Source organism: Meriones unguiculatus, chromosome 3, assembly GCF_030254825.1.
Source record: "Meriones unguiculatus strain TT.TT164.6M chromosome 3, Bangor_MerUng_6.1, whole genome shotgun sequence".
NCBI classification, from domain to species: domain Eukaryota; kingdom Metazoa; phylum Chordata; class Mammalia; order Rodentia; family Muridae; genus Meriones; species Meriones unguiculatus.
In genome coordinates this window covers 153546806-153569535 of record NC_083351.1, presented here as the reverse complement: position 1 = coordinate 153569535, position 22730 = coordinate 153546806, and positions in this window count along the sequence as shown.

The following is a 22730-nucleotide window of genomic DNA, read 5'->3' as shown; positions in this document are numbered from 1 at the left end:
CCACATGATGGCTATGGAGGCTTAGATTAATCACAAAATAAGACATTCACAAGACTCATAAGGCCACTTTCTGAATTTATGTAATCAGCAAATAATAGTTGGGTAAAATGGACTTCTTAATGGTATAGCTATCTCAAATTTGCACAAAGGAATACAGTGACACAAATTTTACGAATTGTTACCAAAATTGAAATCTATCAATCAATCACTCTGTCTATCTATCTATCTATCTATCTATCTATCTATCTATCTATCTTTCTATCTATCATTTCTTATGTACCTATTTATCTATTGATAATATAACTACCTGAGCCTTCTTACTTCTGCAAATATCCTTAAGAACCCATACGCTGACAGAGCAAATCTTGGATGGAGTTATTTCACTGTTTGGTGCTGTTTTTCTACCTGGAACAAATAGAGATACATGCCCTAAGAATAAGTATTGCAGTGGTTAGAACTTGAAGAGAGTCCAATAGAAACAAAATGAGCCTGAAAATAGCTGTTGCAGAGTCCTGCAGTAAGTGAGAAGGCATGCAGCAGAGTCTGAGCCATCTGATGGAGTATCTGTGATGTAAATCCTGATATGGCCAGCTATCTCTGTATATGATATGTACAGCCTCCTAGCTGCAGTGACAGCTGTGGGAAATAACACATTCAGTTAAAGCTGAACAGGAGGCTTTCCACGTAATGGAGGACGAACAATGAAGAAAATGAAAGTGGATGCTTTCCACTCCATTAGTTTGCTATTTGCAGGGAGAGAAACATCAAAAAGTGATGGAGAGTTGGAACTGCTGTGAGATAGAGGTGTGGACTTTCTTTTTGTTACATCTACTGAGACATAAGAAAAGGAGAATAAATATTCAGTCTGTTAAAGAATCCTCCTTTGACATCACCCTAAACTTGAATCCCAGGAGAAGATTCACATAGTGAGAAGACATGTACCTGGAAGTGAGAGAAACCAAACCACCCCTCAAAGGCAATATGGAATCCATAGCAAGGGGAAATCCATCACTACATGCAGATAGTGATCTTACAATGATCCAATGTGTCAAAGTATTGTAATTTGATAATGCTTTGCTCTGGAACTGCTTTAATTGAAAATGCTTTTTAGGGGACGAATGAAGGAACCTCACACAAGCTCGCTCATGTTGCTGTGAGATGAACATCTAGCTGTGTAGAGTTGGACATTGTGAAAATAGGGAAACTGAATAACACAACTATTCTTAACTCCTTGAGAAAAAGGTTGCACAATCTTGTGAATACATGGGAAATAATTATACTGATAGACTGACCCAGACAGTCCATAAAATGAATTCATTTTCGCTTGCATATCTACCCTTGATAGTCAGAAAATAGACACTAATAGAAACAGATAGTTGTGACTGGCAGAACTTGGCAATAGATTGTTGATGTGTAATACCCACATGATGAGACTTAATAGGACTATGTTGCCAGATTTAACTAAGAAAGTGAGAAACTCAGTGTTAAATCAGTGTTAACCCCTAGTTTAACACTTTCTTAGTGTTAAACTCAGCAGGGACATTTAGATATTTTGCTCAGCACCATGGTGAAACATGATCTTTATGACTACTTTGTAGAGGTCTGGCATATCTGAATGAATTAGGTGGGAAAGTAAACTCATTTTATAGTACTCAGAAGGTGTATGCCATAATAACCCAGGACGTTACTTGTTTTTCTGACAACACGCTGTAATAAAGCTTCACCATATAGTAACATATAATATATTATAGGTTTGAAAAATCTGGAAAAATAACAGAAATAGTAATGTTAAAGCCGGAGTGAAGATAATCTTACATAGGTATAAAAAAGCTACTCCCTGTGTTCATTATATATATGCCCATAGATTAGGCTACTGTTGACCTTTACTGTTGATGAGAACATTTATTTTCATACTGATACATGGTTAGTTTTTAAGATTCATAAGCAGTTAAATTTCTGAGAATCAGTACTATTGCTATTGAAAAATGACCCAAGGCTCATGAAAGAAATCATGTATATATGAAATTTCTCCAAGGTTTAGGAAATGTCTCAAATGAGTAAGTAGATAGAATATAAAGACAATCAAAGGGAGAAATGTGGTAGGTGTCATGGTCTGAACAAAAATATCCTCTTCTGTCCCTGGAAGAAGTGTGCCCTTGTGGGTTGGGTTTCAGCTCTCAGAAAATTAAGCCAGGCTTAGTGTGTCTCATCCTCTGTCTCCTGCCTGAGGATACAGATGTACAACTCTAGCAGCATGTCTGCCTACATGCTACCATGATTCTTGCCATGATTGCAATGGATAGACTAAACCTCTTAACTGTAAGCCACACTAATTAAATACTTTAGAAAACTTGAACACAGGGAACTTCCCAGAGACTCATACTCCAACCAAGGACTATTCATGGAGATAACCTAGAACCCCTGCACAGATGTAGCCCATGGCAGTTCAGTGTCCAAGTGGGTTACATAGTAATGGGAAGAGGGATTGCCTCTGACATAATCTGATTGGTCTGCTCTTTGATCACCTCCCCCTGAGGGGGATCAGCCTTACCAGGCCACAGAAGATGACAATGCAGCCACTCCTGAGGTGATCTGATAGACTAAGATCAGAAGGAAGGAGAAAAGGACCTCCCCTATCAGTGGACTTGGGGAGGGGCATGCATGAGGAAGGGGGGGAGGGTGGGATCGGGAGGGGAGAAGGGAGGGGCTTATGGGGGAATACAAAATGAATAAAGTGTAATTAATAGCAAAAAAATAAAAAAAAAATTAAAAAAAAAGAATGACCAGTAAAAAAAAAAGAGTTGCCATGGTCGTAGTGTCTCTTTACAGCAATAAAACTCCAGCTAAGATAGTAAAGTACAATGGATATAGGGAATAGGAAAATCATCCCTGTGGTTATGTAAGGGATAAGGAACTGCTACAAGATGCAGTGGAGGAGCTGCCTCCTATCTATGCTGGGAGTTCTAGTTAATGGAGCTTTCATAGGTTATCTCCCATGGTAAGACTGGATTTTAGAGGATGCAACTGTATACAATCCAATAAATGAATTGATTCATAGAGGTACTTTGAATGAATTCTTTTTTAGATTATCACTGTTCATTTTCTAATTCTGGTGTGAATAGAAATTGACTCTCAAAACAGAATTTCAACCACGGACCATGCATGGAGATAACCTAGAACACCTGCACAGAGTAGCCAATGGCAGCTCAGTCCCCAAGTGGGTTCCCTAGTAATGGGAACAGAGACATGAACTCAGTGGCTGACTCTTTGATCAAATCCTCCTGATGGTGGGAGCAGCCTGACCAGGTCACAGAGGAAGACAATGCAGGCAGTCCTGCATAGGCTAGGGCCAGATGGAAGGGGAGGAGGACCTTCTCTATCAGTGGACATGGGGGCTGAGGTATGGGAGGAGATGAGGGAGGGAGCTACAGCTGGGATGTAAAGTGAATAATCTGTAATTGTGATAAAAATTAAAAAAATAATTTCAAAAGATGAATGCTGAAAGTAGTCTAAATTTTACCTTTAAGTTTTAAGTAATTTTTAGTTCCTGCTAATCTCAAAAAAAGAAAACAAATAAATATACAACAAAAATAGACACACAGTGTATTTTTGTTATTATTCTGTTTATTTGTATGCTCAGTTTCATTTATTGATTTCTTCTAAACTTAAATAATGTTGTAAAGTATTTCCTGGATTGTCTTCTAAATTAACTTCTTGACACTTTAGTCAAATTTTAATATGTGTGTGTTTGTGTGTGTGTGTGTGCGTGTGTGCCATGTGCTCAAATTTGTATAGATGCAAATGTTTTGCAGGTTCACATAAGGGCCAAAAGTCAGCCCCAGCAAACATCCCTCAGAATCTGTCTATCATGTTTTCAGTGACAGCATATTTCATTTATCTGGAATTGCCATATAGCTGAGGCTGTGTAAGCAAAGAATCCCAGGGATTCATCTCTGTGTCTCCAGCACTGTGATGGCAGGACATGCCACCATGCTCAGATTTGTTTGTTTGTTTTGTTTGTGCTTTACAGCAGTTCTGGAAGATTGGCACTTTACTAACTGAGCTATCACTCCAACCCAGACCTCAGTGTTTTATAAAATACTTCTGATGTTCAAAAAATTTATTCTTACAAAAATCAAATTATTTACTTTCTGAAATGTTTAGACTAGTATTTTGTATCATTGCATCTAAAGCATTTGTTTCTAGGCAGACGCTGCTTTTACAGATTACTCATACTCATTACCTAATACTTTCTTTTACAGAATCTTTCTCTTAACATATTATTGACACAAAAATGTATTTCCAGATGAAATTTCAACTATACTTACGAACACACACACACACACACACACACACACAACATGAAGTGTATCAGTTTCTTAAAACCTGTTGTCAGTATTTGAAAAGCAAGATTTTAACATAAATTCTCCTCTTTTGACTCTACCCTTTAGCATTGCAACAGCAGCTATGTGAATATGACATAAAGAGGAAGGCTTCAACCTCCCATTGCTTTTTTTTTTTTTTTTTTCAATGCAGTTTATTCAGGAACCTTGAACAATCCTCGGACCCTGGGGAAAGCCAGCCCACAGCTTAAATAGCCTCTGGGTAGCCAACCCAGGCGTGCCACGTGGGCAATGCAGATAGGTCCACATACATGGAAGCAAGCCAGATCCTCAGCCTTAGCCAAATGTGGAATTGTTCGTGACCTCCCATTGCTTGAGTGTTGGTGAGCAAAGGATGCAATTCAATGGGACTCCATGGGTATTTCATTCAATTCTTGAATGTCAGAGTTTTGGAAATGCAAAACTCCCATTTCAGACATAGCTCCAGCCTTGATTTCAGATGTCTACCACCTGGTCACGTCCATGAAGATCCTGGAATTATTTAAGGAAAACTGGCTTAGAAACTGTGATACTTTGTGAATTCTTTGTTAAGGGCAAACTTTTTTTTTTTTTTGTTTTGTTTTGTTTTTTGTTTTTCCAATTTTTTTTTTTTTCAATGCAGTTTATTCAGGAACCTTGAACAATCCTCGGACCCTGGGGAAAGCCAGCCCACAGCTTAAATAGCTTCTGGGTAGCCAACCCAGGCATGCCACGTGGGCAAGGCAGATAGGTCCACATACATGGAAGCAAGCCAGATCCTCAGCCTTAGCCAAATGTGAAATTGTTCGTGACAGAGAGCACTCACCATCAGGAAGGTAGAAGGCGGAAACCAGCTCCATCTTTAAGGCATAGCATTCCGCAGCTCTCTACAGTTCCCCCTTTTTATTTTAGACGCATCAGGCAAGAGTAGAGGTCTGATCTCTGATATTAGAAATAAATTGGGACTTTGTACCGATGTTCATTTAGGTGTCATCCACCCAAAGAGCATCAGACCCGTCTGATACCTTTTTCTCAGAGGCGGGACCTGGGGCATCAACCCGCATGCAATGAGACATGCTCTTCTCTGGGTCCAAAGTGGCTGACCCTGAGTGCAGTGCTTAGCCTCGCATCCTGAGCGTATCATTTTAGCTTTTTATGGTATCCAACCATGCTTGGGGAGAATGTCCTGCTTCAATGGCTGTAAAGGCCTGAATGATCATGCTGATTGACCTCTTGCAGGAGCAAATCGATACTCTATGGCAAATCGCTCAACCTGACTGTCAATGAAAGTATGCTGGACTTTGTGTCACTAGCATACAACATAAGAATTTTTCCTGTGCTGCAAATCTGTCTAAACAATTGTCGAGCTATATTTTAGGTAATTGGACTGGAGAATTCGATACTACGATGGAGCAGCTGAGAGTGGCCACTGTCACAGTAAATTCTACCAGAGTGGACGCAGGACTAGCCACAGGATTATCAACATGGATTGCTGCAGCCATGAATCATCTGAAGGAATGGGCGGGCATGGGAGCATTAGCAAGGGCAAACTTTATGATCTCAATTTATTCATACTTAAACTTCCTTGACTGTTGCTATATTTATATATAAGTTTGGAAAGGGTTTCCCTAAGATGCACACACCCCTAAAGGCCGCACCCACCATCACATGCACCCACCATCACATGTTCTGTGCATCTGTGGTGTATACCTATTGCTCTACCGCTTTAGAGTTAGAAGGTTCAGAAGTAGAAGGTTATCCACTTCTTTATAAGTATGGAACTCAGAATCCCCAACTTAAAAAAAAAAAAAAATTCCTCTCTTCCCTGACTGTCTCTGTCTGGTGGAGAAGTATTTCAGGTAACCTAAAAGTACATTATTCATTCATATATTATAATAAAATTCATGGTGTTTAATGAGTCAATTGAAAATAATTAAAACACCATAATGAAAGATGTCCATATCTACAAATTTATAAACCTAAATTTTCCTAAAATTCGAATGTATTATTCATTAGTAGAATGTAATTTTAAATATGACAACATGATTATGGAAAATACTTTAAAAATAACTACTAATAGTTCATTAACAGTAGTCCTTTCATTCAAATAACATTATATACAAATAAAGAAAATCACAAAAATAAATTTGTATGGATACACTTTTGTTTAACTATGTTATTTTAGGCGCAAGACTATCTAACTATTACAGTGATTTAAGGCTAACTATATGTTTGCATTCATCAGACCTGTCTACATAACTATATGTATATATGTAAGGGTGAAAAAAAGAGGTTATAGATTTACTAAGTAGAAATCGACAGTTGAATGTGTGCTACATTCAAGTTTTCCAAGTTATAAGTATTCTAAAATATAAAGAAGAAATAATTAAAGAGGATGCATGGGTAGTTCACTTAACTACATCTTTCTTCTATGACTTAGCATTTTACTCTCGTGGAGGATTATGAAAACTCTTGGACATAGTCGTTAAAGCTGTAGCTACCTTCCACTGCAGCCTGTCACTTAATTTTCTTTCATTATTAAATGGGAAAGCACTGTGTATGATAATAATGTTATCTTTTTCATATATCTTCATCTATAGAATCCTTTTTGTAATAGCATTTCAGATCTGCTTGTATTTTATTGTAATTATTCATTACATTATTATTATTTTACAATTTATTCACTTTGAATTCTGTTATAGCTTCCTCTTCCATCTCTTCCCAGTCCCACCTTCCCTTCCTCTTCTCAGCATTCCTCTTCCCTAATTCACTGATAGGGAAGGTCCTCCTCCCTTACTATCTGACCCTAGACTATAAGGTATCATCAGGACTGCTTGGATCCTTTCTCTGGCCTAGTAAGACGACCCTACCAGGCAGAGGTGATCAAAGAACAACCAAGTTCAAGTCAGAGACAGCCCCTGCTCCCCTTACTAGGGAACACACATAGAGAATGAGAGTCCTATGAGCTACATCATTATATTAATTATATCCCCCATGAACCAATATTCTGGAGCCACAAGTATTCAGGACTTGATATCTTCCATGCTTTAACTCCTTTTTATCAGAAACAAAATGATTCTTTTTCCTTTAAGTTTAAACAAACATCATTTGAGAGCTGTTTTGTTTTCTAAAACAGGCTTAAACATTAGCAAGAAACTGTATAATATCAAAATGCAGCGAAAGGGTATTATTGGTATGATGTTCTTGTGAAATATATACAATTTACACGTGTTCATTCAAATGCTGATTTCCCTGCCCTACTATCTTGTTTTAATCAAGATATTGCATTGTGATGTTTATTCTAAGCATCACCTGCCTCAAGTTCGTGTAAACATGCCAACATTTGTTCTCTGTAATCTCAATAAAACAAGGAGCCAGTGCTGAGCAGTGGAGAGAATAATGTGGGACATGATGATCTGGAGGGGAGGAAAAAGACGCAAGTGAAAGGAGTCTGACAGGCGAGATCCTCAGAAGAGGACTTGGAACCAGGAGGAGAGATGAATTAGACATAAGATATGACTAAAAGCAAGTATGATGTTAGAAATTCTGAATGGGAGGAAACTATGTTGACGTGGACGTTTAGGATGGAGACAGCATTGATCAGAATTGTGCTCTAGGTTAACTCAATACATCCTAGTCTCTGTGTGGTGATTTGGGTTTACAGCTGATTTAGGAATAACCGCTACTTAACTAAAAGATAAATCAATATTAAACTTAACCTTCAACAACAGGGAATAAACAGAATTAACATGCCATTTAATCTGTTTTTACCTCAGTTAATTAAAAGGCATGTAATGAAACCAACATATCAGAAGACAGAACTCATTGGCACAGGAGACAACTTCCTGAACAGAACACCAACAGCACAGGCTCTAAGAGTAACAATCAATAAATGGGACCTCATGAAACTGAAAAGTTTCTGTAAAGCAAAGGATACCGTCATCAAAACAAAACGACTGCCTACAGATTGGGAAAGAATCTTCACTAACCCTTTATCTGACAGAAGACTAATATCCAGTATATACAAAGAACTAAAGAAGCTGAAAAGCAGCAATCCAAGTAATCCAATTAAAAAATGGGGAACAGAGCTAAACAGAGAATTCTCGACAGAGGAATATCGAATGGCAGAAAAGCACTTAAAGAAATGCTCATCCTCATTAGCCATCAGGGAAATGCAAATCAAAACGACCCTGAGATATCACCTTACACCCATCAGAATGGCCAAGATGAAAAACTCAAGCGATAACACATGCTGGAGAGGTTGTGGAGAAAGGGGAACCCTCCTCCACTGCTGGTGGGAATGTAAACTGGTACAACCACTCTGGAAAGCTATCTGGCGCTACCTAAGACAAATAGGAATAGTGCTTCCTCCAGACCCAGCTATACCACTGCTAGGTATATACCCAAAGTTTGTTCAAGTACACAGAAAGGACACTTGCTCAACCATGTTTATAGCAGCTCTATTTGTAATAGCCAGAACCTGGAAACAACCCAGATGTCCATCAACGGTGGAATGGGTACAGAAATTGTGGTATTTTTATACAATGGAATACTACTCAGCAATCAAAAAGGAGGAAATCATGAAATTTGCGGGCAAATGGTGGGATCTAGAAAAGATCATTCTGAGTGAAATATCCCAGAAGGAGAAAGACAAACATGGGATATACTCACTTATATAGACCTATAAGATATGATAAACATAATGAAATCTATACACCTAAAAAAGATAATCAATTGAGCAGACATGGGGTAAGATGATCAATCCTCATTTAGAAAGACAGATGGGATGTGCATTGAACATATGACAAGAGTCTACTGAGCGCATCTGAAAGACTCTAACTAGCAGTGTTTTCAAAGCAAAGACTCATGACCAAACCTTTGGCAGAGTACAGGGAATCATAAGAAAGAAGGGGAATTAGTCTGTTGGGGAAAGGATAGGAGCTCCACAAGGACCAAATATATCTGGGCACAGGGTCTTTTCTGAGACTGACATTCAACCAAGGACCATGTATGGATATAACCTAGAACCTCCACTCAGATGTAGCCTGTGGTAGCTCAGTAACCAATTGGTTTCCCAAAGTGAGGGGAACAGGGACTATTTCTAACAGGAACTCAATGACTGGCTCTTTGGTCTCCCCACCCCCGAAGGGAGGAGCAGTCCTGTTAGGCCACAGAGGAGGGCTTTGCAGCCAGTCCTGAAGATACCTGATAAAACAGGATCAGATGAATGGGGAGGAGGTCCCCCCTATCAGTGGACTTGGAAAGGGGCATGGTGGAGATGAGGGAGGGAGGGAGGGACTGGGAGGGAATGAGGGAGCAGGATACAGTTGGGATACCGAGTTAAGAAAATGTAACTGATAAAAAAAAATAAAAAAATAAAAAAAATAAAATTAATATAACTGTGACAATCTCTAATGGAATATTAGACAATCTCTAATAAAATATTTCCAAATCTTTTTTTCCCATTTTATTTTGTTTTTATTTTTTAAAATTTATTCACTTTGTATCCCATTTGCAGCCCCCTCTTTCAATTCTTCCCATTCCCACCCTCCTTTCCTCTCTCTCCCCTATCCCTCTCTTACTGTCTGACCTTGGCCTATCAGATCCCATCAGGACTGCCTGGATCCTCTTCCTTTCTGGGCTGAGTAGGTTGTCCCACCCTGGAGAAGTGATCAAGGAGCAGGCATTGGAGTTCATGTCAGAGACTGTTCCTTTTCCCCTTACTAGGGAAACCATATGGAGACTGAGATATCTATGGCTATATGTTTTTATATTTGATCCTTAGTGTTGTTTATTGAATAACTTTTACAAAAATAAAACATATTAGATTTTATGTTCTTGACTAAATACTATCCCATATGCATGTACTTATCATAACTATTTAAAAGTTATTTACTATTATTTATTGCATTTTAAATACATTAATATACTACTTTATTAATTTATTTTTCATTCATCAAATGACTTGCTGAACACTCTATTATTGATATTGGGGAAGTCAGAGTTCTTTCTTAAGGTTTTTAGTTTCATCCACAAAATAATTTAAGAATAAGCTCAGGTGAAGATCAAAACAATTTTATTAGTATTTAGAAGAAAAATACCAGGCAGAGAAGCTGTACAAGATTAGCAGCTGAAATAGCAAGGAGAACCCTAGGGAAGATACTTAATTCTCATTCAAAAACACTAATGCAATAGACACCTGACAAAGTTGAAGAAAGGAACCATATGGAAGCCTACCACACATAGTCCTCTGAAAGACTACACTCAGTGGGGGATGGAAGCAGACATTGAGGTTCACAGCCAAACAGGGCAGAGTCCTAGAAAGGAGAGAGGGAATAGAAGGACCCTGAGGGGACAGGAGCTCCACAAGGAGACCAACAGTACCAACAAATCAGGGCCCAGTTGGTCCTGAAGAGATTGATGCACCAACCAAGGAGCATGCATGGAGAGGACCTAGAACCCCTACTCAAATGTAGCAGAGAAGCAGTTCAGTCCCTATGTGGGTTTCCTAGTAAGGGGAGCAGGGGCTGTCTCTGACATAGACTCTGCTGCTCTCCCTTTGGTCACTTTCCCTTGCTAGGGTGTCCTTGTCAGGCCAAAGTGGAGGCTGAAGCAGTCCTAGTGAGATTTGATACAGTGGGGTCAGATGGTGGGGGAATGGGAGCCCCTTTTCTAACCATTAGGGGAGGAGGATGGGGGAGGGAGAGGAAAGGAGTGTTGGGAAATAGAGAAGACGAGGGAGGGACCTACAATCAGATGTAAATGAATAAATTATAAATAAAAATACTTAAAAAAAAAAAAAGAACAGTAGCTGTTTGGAAGAGGAGAATGGAGGAGAAGAGGACAAAAAGGCCATTCCAAATCTTGCATGGAGATCGGCTGCATGGAGAACAAACAGCCATGGCAGGGTGAACAACTTTAGAAAATAGGAAGAAGCTCAAAGGCAGAAGGGGACAGGGTGAGTGTGGTCCAAAGTTAACAGAAACATGCTTGGGAAAGAGAAAAAGAAAGGAAGGCCTGCTTTCTTGAGCAGACTCGCAGGCTAAAAGGCAGTAGAACCAGTCATCTTTTAAGCTCAGACACTGCGGCTCTGTAAGCTCAGGCCCTTCCAGCCGGGATTAACCTTGTGCTGTGGCTCCTTCTAGCTGCAATGTTACTTCTCCACCCACACAGGAGATGTGATTGTCCTGAATGGGAGTATTTTCACTCTAACAATGTGTCCCATTAGTAAAGTGTTAGAAGTCATTTAAAAATTGTAGGCTTATTTTTCATGGGCAATTTTCAGGAAAGCGTTAGTCTATACAGGAAATTACAAACAAACAAACAAACAAACAAAAACAGCTCTCAACCACCCTTAATCTTCAATTAAAATACGTGAATAATCTTTCATGATTGCTTTATGTGTAAATACACAATTATAACAAAAATGTGTGTATTTTTGTAAGATTTTTAAAGTAGCTTATAGAAGCATAGTGTATCCTTATTAAATATTTCATAATTTAACAGTACCTAAAATGTCACCAATGAAACAACTCTCTTAAAATTTGAAAATAAATCTATACTTTTTAAATATTTCACTTAAATTTAAATATTCTCTTCTGTCTCCTAACTCCTTTAAGAGATTGTAGGCTTGATACTGATGCCCGAAAATGCTAACCTAAGTTTTACAGAGAAAAATATATTATTTCTTAATTTTAGGCTGTTACCAAACTCTCTTTATTAGAAAATCTAACAAAAAAAGAGCTTAGTAATAAATTATTTTCTCTTGTAAAATTGCTTCATGGCTTATATTAGTAAATCTCATTTGTATTTGCAAATTAGTTTTGTTAATTTTCTTTGTTCCCATAGCCAAACACCGACTCTCTAAAGAATGAGGACTTTCTGCAATTATTAGTTTATGAAATTTTCATGGAGTTTTATTTATCTAAATTAACTAGAGGAATGTTTTCACTTGCAAGTCCTAAACAAGATATTCTTGATAGTGCTGAAGCGAATATTAGCATAAATAGGCATGATCACTGTGGAAATACCCAACTGCTCTCTGATTGGATTCCACTCCTGATGCTCCCCATGGTATGGAGAAGGGCAGGATTCATGCCAGGTAATATAGGTCTGGCTAATATTCCTGGCCTTGGGGGGGGGGTCCTAGACCTGTGTATAGTTTATTACTATTGCATATCAAAGTTGATACAACATCAACTATCTTCTAAATATCTGAGATTATATCAAACACAAAAGCTACTCTCAACTTTATTCATTAAAGTATCTCATTACACTAAAGAGTGGTACATGAAGAAAGTTATGGTTGTTCAAGATACTAAGAATAACTGATGCTTGTGGGGGATCATTCTTTTTTTTTTAAGTTTATTTTTTTCTTATCAGTTACATTTTATTAACTCTGTATCCCAGCCGTGTCCCGCTCCCTCATTCCCTCCCAATCCCACACTCCCTCCCTCATCTCCACTGTGCCCCTTTCCAAGTCCACTGATGGGGGGGGGACCTCCTCCCCATTCATCTGATCCTGTTTTATCAGGTATCTTCAGGACTGGCTGCAAAGCCCTCCTCTGTGGCCTAACAGGACTGCTCCTCCCTTGGGGGGTGGGGAGGCCAAAGAGCCAGTCATTGAGTTCCTGTTAGAAATAGTCCTTGTTCCCCTCACTATGGGAAACCAATTGGTTACTGAGCTACCACAGGCTACATCTGAGTGGAGGTTCTAGGTTATATCCATACATGGTCCTTGGTTGAATGTCAGTCTCAGAAAAGACCCTGTGCCCAGATATATTTGGTCCTTATTTTGGTATCTAATTCGAAGCCCACCAGACTTGATAGATCAAACCCCACATTTGCACAGATGACTTTGATTACACCGAATGGGTCATGACACAAAATTAATGAAGAAGAATATGAGAAATAGATTTGAATGAAACAGGGTGGATGTCATCATTATAGAAAAGTGAAGGTAGTGAGAATGGTCAATATACAATACACAATTATATATATATATATGTATAATTGTGTATTTTATATATATATAAACAACTTTTAATAAACAACTTTTAAATAAAAAATTGTGAGGTCATTAGATTACTTATTTACTTGATTAACATGAAATCAGAATTAGTGATTGTTTTGCACATTGAAGTTCAATAATGCTATGAAAAATTAATTAGTATTTACAAGCAGGTTAATGTTTGTTTAATTTTATAATACTATATGCTTCCCACAACTATTAATTTAAGTATTGTACCAAATTAGGTTTTATGGAAATAGTTTCAAACAATGTTATTTGAAAATATATTTAGAAATGGGAGCCAGGAATAGTGATATCTAATTTTAATCTGATAACTAACTAGACAGGCAGGTACAGGAGGATCTCTATCACTTCGAGGACAGCCTGGTCTGCTCATAAAATCTTGCCTTAAAGAAATAAAAAGAATAAGTTAAATATGAAAAGGAAAACATATAAAATATTCTCAAAATTTCAAAAATTAAAAAGGGCAAGAGAATGATATAATTGATCTGGCAAAATTCTGAAATATGGAGTGTATTTCAGCCATGCCTGATTCACTGTAATTTTACATTTCTAAGGACTTTATTTTCTATATGACCCATTTGTGGGTTAATTTGTGGTTATGTCAATTTGAGGTCATCTTGGGCTTAGAGTATTCCTTAGTCCAAGGCTACTCTTCTAAGAGAAGGGCTAAAATATGAGACAAAAACAAGGATTGTAAGTTGGAAGCTGACAATGGGTATTTCTCTCATGCCACCACAAGCCAGAAAAGGCAAAATGATCCTGCTTGGGACCCTTTTCAAGTATTATACTGATTTCAGTCCTCCGGCCTTTTCAAGAATGAGAAATAAATTTCTTCTGCTTCGAGCTATTTTTTTTCCAGTAATTTATTAAGGACATGGGAAACCAATACAGCCAGACAGAGATATTAAAAAAAAAAAACTTCATAAAATGAAAAGAAAGATTCAGAGATGAAATGCCGACAAGTACAACAACAACAACAACCAGCAGTGCTGAAAATATTCCCTATCTGATGCAACTTTTACTGAACTTGAATTTAGCAAGGTTATTCAATATGTTAAGAAGTTTGATACTGTCTTTAGTATCTGGAATTTTCCAAATCACTATCTACTCTGTTGTGGATTGTTTACATTTAAATACAGAATTGTAAAACGAATCATCTAAAAGTATGTCTTTTGCTCTTCTATTGTTATGCTAAGCTGTAATAACATATGAAGCACATAGAGGAAAAATTTTTTTCTGGGGCTTACAGTTTCAGAGTTAGAGTTCATAACCATCATATGGTGGGGGGCACTGCAACAAACAAGCAGGCAGACAGGCAGGCAATGCCCTGGAGCAGTAGCCAGGAGCTCACGTATTAATCCACAAGCACCAAGCAAAGAAAGGGACACTAATAATGATTTAAAATCCCAGTGTCCACCCCTACCAGACAAGGCCACCTCCTCAGACAAGGCCAAACTTCCCACTTATTACCAAACAGTTCTACGAAATGGGGACAAAGTTTTCAAATATATACGCTGTGGAGCCAGCACCGTTGAAACCACACACATTACTCTTAGTGTGTGAAAGAATTTTTAATTACTGCAAAATAATACAAATGAGGATTTAATCTTAATCTTCAGGTCCACCTCTTTATCCAAAAATAGATTTCAAACCATAAATAATACAGGCTGTTTTCTTTATTTTATTTTATTTTTGAAAACAGGGTTTCTCTGTGTACCCTTGACTGTCCTGGACTAGCTTTGTAGACCAGGCTGGCTTCAAACTCTCAGAAATCTGCCTGCCACTGCCTTTCTGAGTGCTGGGATTGCAAGTGTGTGTAACAGTGTCCAGCTTGGGATAGGCTATGTTCTTAGTAGTGTCACAATCTTGTTTTTTAAAGTGAGAGAACATAATCTTTGTGTAAGTTTCACATCAGTCTAAAATTATTTGTTAAATATAGAATAAATTTAGAGTAAATGATTTGAAGACATCCACAATTTGCAATACCAACATTTTGTTTTTAAAGTGGGCAAATGCATATATGTGTAGTCAGCTTCACCAAGTACACTTTCTTAAAGCATGTTAGATAATTGTGAACGAGAGCTATTTCAAAAGTCCATGCACCTCAATTCATCAGTAATACTCTTTTTGAAATTAAAGCAAGACTTTTCTTTAAAAAAATATGTAAACTTGTTTGGTGCATTTATGTTTTTCAGTCAATGTAGCATGTTGTGCTATACAGGTCTGAAAACTATCTAGCTAAAGGTCCACTATATGATTATACCTTTGATGTGTCCAACGTGCATCTTTTACTCTGTTAAAATGTTCAGTCTGTAAGTGTTATTCTACCTCATTCAAAGAAACACTTCAAAACCACTCTATGGAGGATTGTTGCTTTCTGGGATAATGGTGTCACTGGAAGAAAACTAGGCACTGAGCATATATGTAGCAATAACCTTGAGAAAAGTGTACGAGGCTATTTTCAAGATCATTTGAAGGATTGCAGAACAAGACAATGATCCCTGAAAGAAGGCAGCTAAAAGGTTGTCCCAACATTGCCACAGTCCACTGCTTCCTTTTCCTTCCCATACCAAGGTCACCCAAATGCACCCAGCTAACCAAAATCAATGTTCTCTCCTATATTTTCCCCTTCTAGTTTTAAACAGTGTTTAGGGACTTATCCATTGCCCCTCCCCCATCCTCTTTCATACTTCTCCTTTACCTTCTGTCTAAATTTGTTTACTTTTAAACCCTTAGTACTTAGCACCATTTGGAAAACATGTAGAAAACATCTATCATTTCTGATTCCATTATAATTTTAGATTTTTTTTTCAGAAGACTCTGTTAGATATTTTTAACTGAGTTTGACCTTCCCAAGTCCTTCACCAGTATCTTCATTTTTTCACTGTGAAATTGTCTATGGCAGTACTAATAATTTCTGCTTTTGTGTTTAACGATTTCTGAGCTTTCACTGTTCATTTACATGTTTTTATCCCTATATAAGCACTCTCTACTGTCTTATTACAGGACTGATAGGCAGTTTCCTATCACTGTCACAGCTGTGTACTGTTATCAATATCTGACAAGAAAAGTTTTGTTTTATTTCAAAGACACAGAGATTCCAGTCCACAATTTACTGATCTGGCTGCTTTGGGCTTGTGGTGAACCAACGTGTCAGGGAAGAAGTGTATGATGTACAAAAACATTAACCTCATATCATAAAACGATAGAGAGAAGAGTGAAGGAAATACCAATGGTCTAAAGCATGCCGTAAACCCTCTGACAAGTCTTCCAATCTCCCTGTAGCACCATGGGATGAGAATCAAGACTTTAATACTCAGGCCTTTGACTTATTTTAGATCTGAATGTAGTGATCTATAATGTGTTTGTTATCTCTCTTATGTACTGTTTTTTAGAGGAATGCTTAAATGAGATTCTTAAAAAAAAAAAAAAAAAGGAAACCTTTACATACCCACCACTAAGTGGACATGATTTATTAGTTAAACTATGGTTATTTATGCTTAATTACGGTTCTGATAAGTTCCTTATGATTTAGTCACTAGAAATACTTTAGAATAGTGGTAAAATAGTCATAAAAAATAAACAGAGAGAACAGAAAATTCACAAAGGTTTAAATTAAATGAAAAACTTTCCTATGTTTATTGGACACCAAACATTTTGGAAAATAATAATAAACTAATTTGTTTAAAAATAATGTAATAATTAAAAGGCTGTTCTCCAGAAAAGCATTACTTTAAAGTCAGATTAACTATGGATTATGGTCCTGTAAGTTGCTTATAATTTAGTCAATGGAAACAATTTAGACTAGTAATAAGAGCACAGTACATGTTCAAAAATGAATATTTAGTTACAGGTATTAAAAATGTTTATGTCCCTAATTCAACTTTGCATATCATATATACATTTTGTAAGTTAGTCCCCTGAAAAGCTCTGAAATCACTCAAAGGTGACCAATTTCATGATCTTTGTACTTACTTGTTTGTGTAATTTAATCTCTTGGTTTTGATATCCTCATGAGTAGGAATCCTGAGCGAGTTTCTCCATATCCACCAGCAGAAACTGGGTGGAAAGCATTTACACCTGTGTCCAACAGGCAGGCCTGATGGCAACCTGGAATGAAGATTTGAACAAATTTCAAGAAATCAATGGTATTCAGAAATTTGTCCTGTTTAGGAAAATAAGTAACTATGAGAGAGAAAACTATGATACTGAACAATAAAATCTGTCAAGAAGCTAAGTTAGCTATTACAAATGGGAAGTATTGTAAGGAGAGTCCTTAATGAGTTTCTGGATAATAATTTCTTGAGTGGATTAAAAGAAACTTTTTTTTGTATTTTTAAATTTTTATTAATTACAGTTTATTCACTTTGTGTCCCTCCTGTATGTCCCTCACTCTTCCCCTTCCTATCCCACTCTCCCATTCCCTTCTCTACCCATGCTCCTCCCCAAGTCCACTGATAGGGGAGATCCTCCTCTTCTTCCTTCTGATGCTAGTCTATCAGGTCTTTTCAGGAGGGGCTGCATTGTCATCCTCTGTGGCCTGGTAAGGGTAAAAAAAAATTTTTAATTATTATTGTTATCATTATTAATTATTATTATTATTTACAGTTTTTTTTCACTTTGTACCCCTGTTGTAGTCCCCTTCCGCCTCTACTCCCAGTGCCACCCTTCCTCCTTCTTCCTCCCATATCCTTCTTCCCTATTTCACTGATAGAGGAGGTCCTTCTCCCTTATGGTCTGATTCTAGCCTATCAGGTCTCATCAGGACTGTGTGGATCCTCTTCCTCTGTGGGCCAGCTAGGTCACTCCACCAGGGATCAGTGATCAAGCAGAAGTTCATGTTAGGGACTGTCTCTTCTCCTCTTACTAGGGAACCCACATGGAAACTGTGCTGTCTGTTATGGGCTACATCTGAACAGGGAGTCTAGTCCTCTCTATGCATGGTCTTTCCCATAAAATAAAAGAACTTCTGGAGGTATCTCCATCCCTGATCTCAAGCTGTACTACAGAGCAACAGTAGTAAAAATGGCATGGTACTCTCATAAGAAACAGACCAGAGTGTCTTGTTTGTTGTTTGTTTTAGGGTTTGTTTGTTTGTTTCTATTTAACAGTCAGGTGTGTCTATTTATCAAAATGCATATGGACTTTATTTATTTATTATAGACTACATAGAGTAAAAAGAGTTCTGTAACAATCAAGAAATCCATATGTAAAAGTTACATGCAAAATGTTTAACAATTTGTATTTGGCAACCCTGAAGAAAATAATATCTACCCTTTCTTTTTTTTTCTTTTTTTTATTTTTTTTAATTTTTCATCAATTACACTTTATTCATTCTGCATCCCCCATAAGCCCCTCCCTTCTCCCCTCTCAACCCCACCCTCCCTCCTCCCTCTGCATGCATGCCACTCCCCAAGTCCACTGATAAGGGAGGTTCTCCTCTCCTTTCTGATCTTAGTCTATCAGTTCACATCAAAAGTGGCTGCATTGTCCTCTACTATGGCCTGGTAAGGCTGCTCCCCCCCAGGGGGAGGTGATCAAAGAGCAGGCCAATCAGATTATGTCAGAGGCAGGCCCTCTTCACATTACTATGTAACCCAATTGGACTCTGAACTGCCCTGGGCTACATCTGTGCAGGGGTTCTGGGTTATCTCTGTGAATAGTCCTTGGTTGGAGTATGAGTCTCTGGGAAGTTCCCTGTGTTCAAATTTTCTGGTTCTGTTGCTCTCCTTGTGGAGACCCTGTCCTCTCCAGCGCTTACTATTTCCCAGTTCTTACCTAAAATTCCCTTCACTCTGCCCAACAGTTGCCCATCAGGCTCAGCATCTGCATTGATAGTCTGTAGGGCAGAGGCTTTCAGAGGCCCTCTGTGGTAGGTTCCTAGGTTGTTTCCTGTTTTCTTCTTCTTCTGATGTCCCTCCTCTTTGCCATTCTGGATGGGGATTGGACATTTTAGTTAGGGTCCTCTCTGTTGCTTAGTTTCTTTAGATGCACAGGTTTTAGTGGGTTTGTCCTATGTTGTATATCTATATGAGTGAGTATATACCATGTGTGTCTTTTTGCTTCTGGGACAACTCACTCAGGATGATCCTTTCCAGATCCCACCATTTACCTGCAAATTTCATGATTTCCCTTACACCCCTGAGAATGGCCAAGATCAAAAACTCAAGTGACAACACATGCTGGAGAGGTTGTGGAGAAAGGGGAACCCTTCTCCACTGCTGGTGGGAATGTAAACTGGTACAACCACTCTGGAAAGCAATCTGGCGCTTTCTCAGACAACTAGTAATAGCGTTTCCTCAAGATCCAGCCATACCACTCCTGGGCATATATCCAAAAGAGGCTCAAGTACACAAAAAGGACATTTGCTCAACCATGTTTGTAGCAGTTCTATTTGCAATAGCCAGAAGCTGGAAACAACCCAGATGCCCCTCAACTGAAGAATGGATGCAGAAATTGTGGTACATCAACACAATGGAATATTACTCAGCAATGAAAAATAAGGAAATCATGAAATTTGCAGGTAAATGGTGGGATCTGGAAAGGATCATCCTGAGTGAGTTGTCCCAGAAATATCTACCCTTTCTAGTTGAGTCTAAACTGTTCTCTATCACATCTTGCTTTCATGTATTTGTAACTGCTCCTTGATAAACATGTTACCTATAGCAAGAGAAGACTTGCAGCACCAAGAATTATTACCAATAAAAAGTAGATATTCATAGAATGTCATAATTTTGTCATGCAACAGATTTACTATCTTTCATTTACTCTCTGTGATTAAATATGATTTTGTAAGCCTGAGTAATTTGATATCTGAATTAAATTCTACAACTCATCATTGAAAATTCAAAATCCTCTTCCTGTACATTTATGTGGAATGCCATTTGTACATAGTTCAGATACTTCTGAAGGAATATAATTAAGCAAAAACTGAAAAAATAGCATTTTCACATGGATTCATTTTCATATATAAAACTTTAACATGAGCCACAAGAATTAATTTAAAAACACAATAAGTAGAAAGTTTTGAATAACACTATGGCATATAATATATTCATTAATTTATTTTAACATATTTTCTTTTAAGAATCCACTATAAAAACATTTTGAATTTTTAATAACTAATTTTTCACAAGTGGGGCACATTTTAAATTTTATCATTACTCTTTATATATTTTGAAATCATATAATTGTAGATTTATTATGTGTAAGTAAATACTCTCTAAAAGTTTTAATGCTTTATGAATTAACCAGGCATACAGTACATCAGAACAGGGATCTCCAACTAAAGTGTCAGTCTTTTATGTATGAATAAATATATTGATTTTTTTTACCTATAGATATATATTATCTAAATCCAGTATTTACTGTTTCTATGAATAGAAAATAAGAAGGTATTTATAGGAATTTATAGATTTTGTTAGTTTTCACAGCCAAGATAACTTGTATCTTATTGATCATTGTAACTCTTCAGTGCTAAAATGTTTCACTGAATATATAATATGAGCCATACAGTGTACATCTTAGATATATAGTTGTAAGTGTAAGTTTATTGCAAATCACATTTCCCTTTTTATTTTGCTTCATTTTATTTTATTTTACTGACTGATTATCACACCATTGAGTGGTCTCCGTAGATTTCAGCCATTACCTTAATATTAATTGACTATATATTATTCCTATTTCCATTGCCAGGCTTAGTTTCTCTGACTCCTTCCTTAGACCCGTACTCAGTTCTAGCCACTTAAACCACAGTTTCTATCCTTCAATGTCTTTTTATTTAAATTTCTCGTGAACAAGCAAGAATTGATAAACCAGTCTTACTTCCTTATCTGCTAATGCTAAGATTGCTAAGAAACAAAAAGTTGCAAAAATAAAATGAGTGACTGAGTATGTCTTAGAACCAAGAGAATCATCTGCAGTTCTTACTCAGACAATACTGACACAACCCTCCCACCTTCATTTCATTGTATGAAACAGATGGCATATGTGGATAGATGATCCTGGGAGAAGCTTGTTTAGGATTCTGTTGGTAGAAAGCTCATGTGAGCTATATGTTTAATAAAAAGTATACAATGGGGCAAGATCAGGACCATGGACTCTCCTTATATTCATGAAGTGCTATTTCTGCTTAATGTCTGTCAGTTCTCCCAAGTTAAAATTCGCCACATTGACATAAATTCGAATGTGTTCTTAAAAGAAAAATGACCACATATATATCACATATGTATATGTAAATATGTGACCTATATGTATTATAGATATGGTAGAACTTTTAAAGTTTTTTTTTATTATGACACAACTATAAACAAGGAGGTTTAGATGTCTTGCTATGAGATGACATGAAGGATATCATACATATGAAATCCATTATGTTAGAACCTTAGCATTGATTGTGAAATGGATCTTTCTTCATTCTTTTTGAGTTTAGATGAATTAATCTGGAAATTTAAAAAAAAACACAAAAATTGTGAAAAAGAATATTTCAACTGACTCATTTTATAAACTCCTATCTAACACTAAGTTATTACAACATTGGGTACATTGCTTCCTTGCGAACTCAAAATAGCTTTATCATTGTCAGTACATAAGTTATATTCTCATTAAAATTAATTGAGATAATAAAATAGTTGCTAACTTTCATATAGCCCATTAATTTTCAGTAGACTATATCTACAACACTGTTGTAACCTCATTCTACCATTGTATATTTTCAGAATTCATGACATCATAGACTTCCGCACTCTTATTTCAGGGAGATACGTGGGTAAGATATGACTACAGTTTCAGTAATACCGCTACCAGTTACTCCATTATTCTTCCATAAAAAATGTTCTTGTGTAGTAGGAGTTCATGTTGGTTGCAACTCACATAGTCTCATGTTATCACATGGTCCCTTAAAGGTAAATAGTGTATTTATGTTAAGCATTATACTTAGTCCTTCCTTGTTAAAACTTCAAAAACTAAAAGAGTCCAATCAAGCCATAACTTGCATACTTGTGGGCAAATCAAAGTTTCAGTTGCTACTTAAGAATAGAATATTCTGCAAAATAGAGTAGTATAACGTACAGAAAACAAGGTAGCAATTGCCAGACAGTAATGTCCAAAATTCATTGCGTATGCACATACATATGCACATCAGCCTGAAATCAAACTGGGGACTTAGAAAAAATTAAAGTCTATTCAGTAGCATCAACAACCTCTGGGGAAAAAAAGATAAATTTGAGCCATAAGTGAAATAGGACTACACAGAACTATAGCATAATTATGAACCTAAGTGTGAACATGGATGCATCAAGAAAGATGAATGTAAAAGATGAATGGGCTGAATGGAA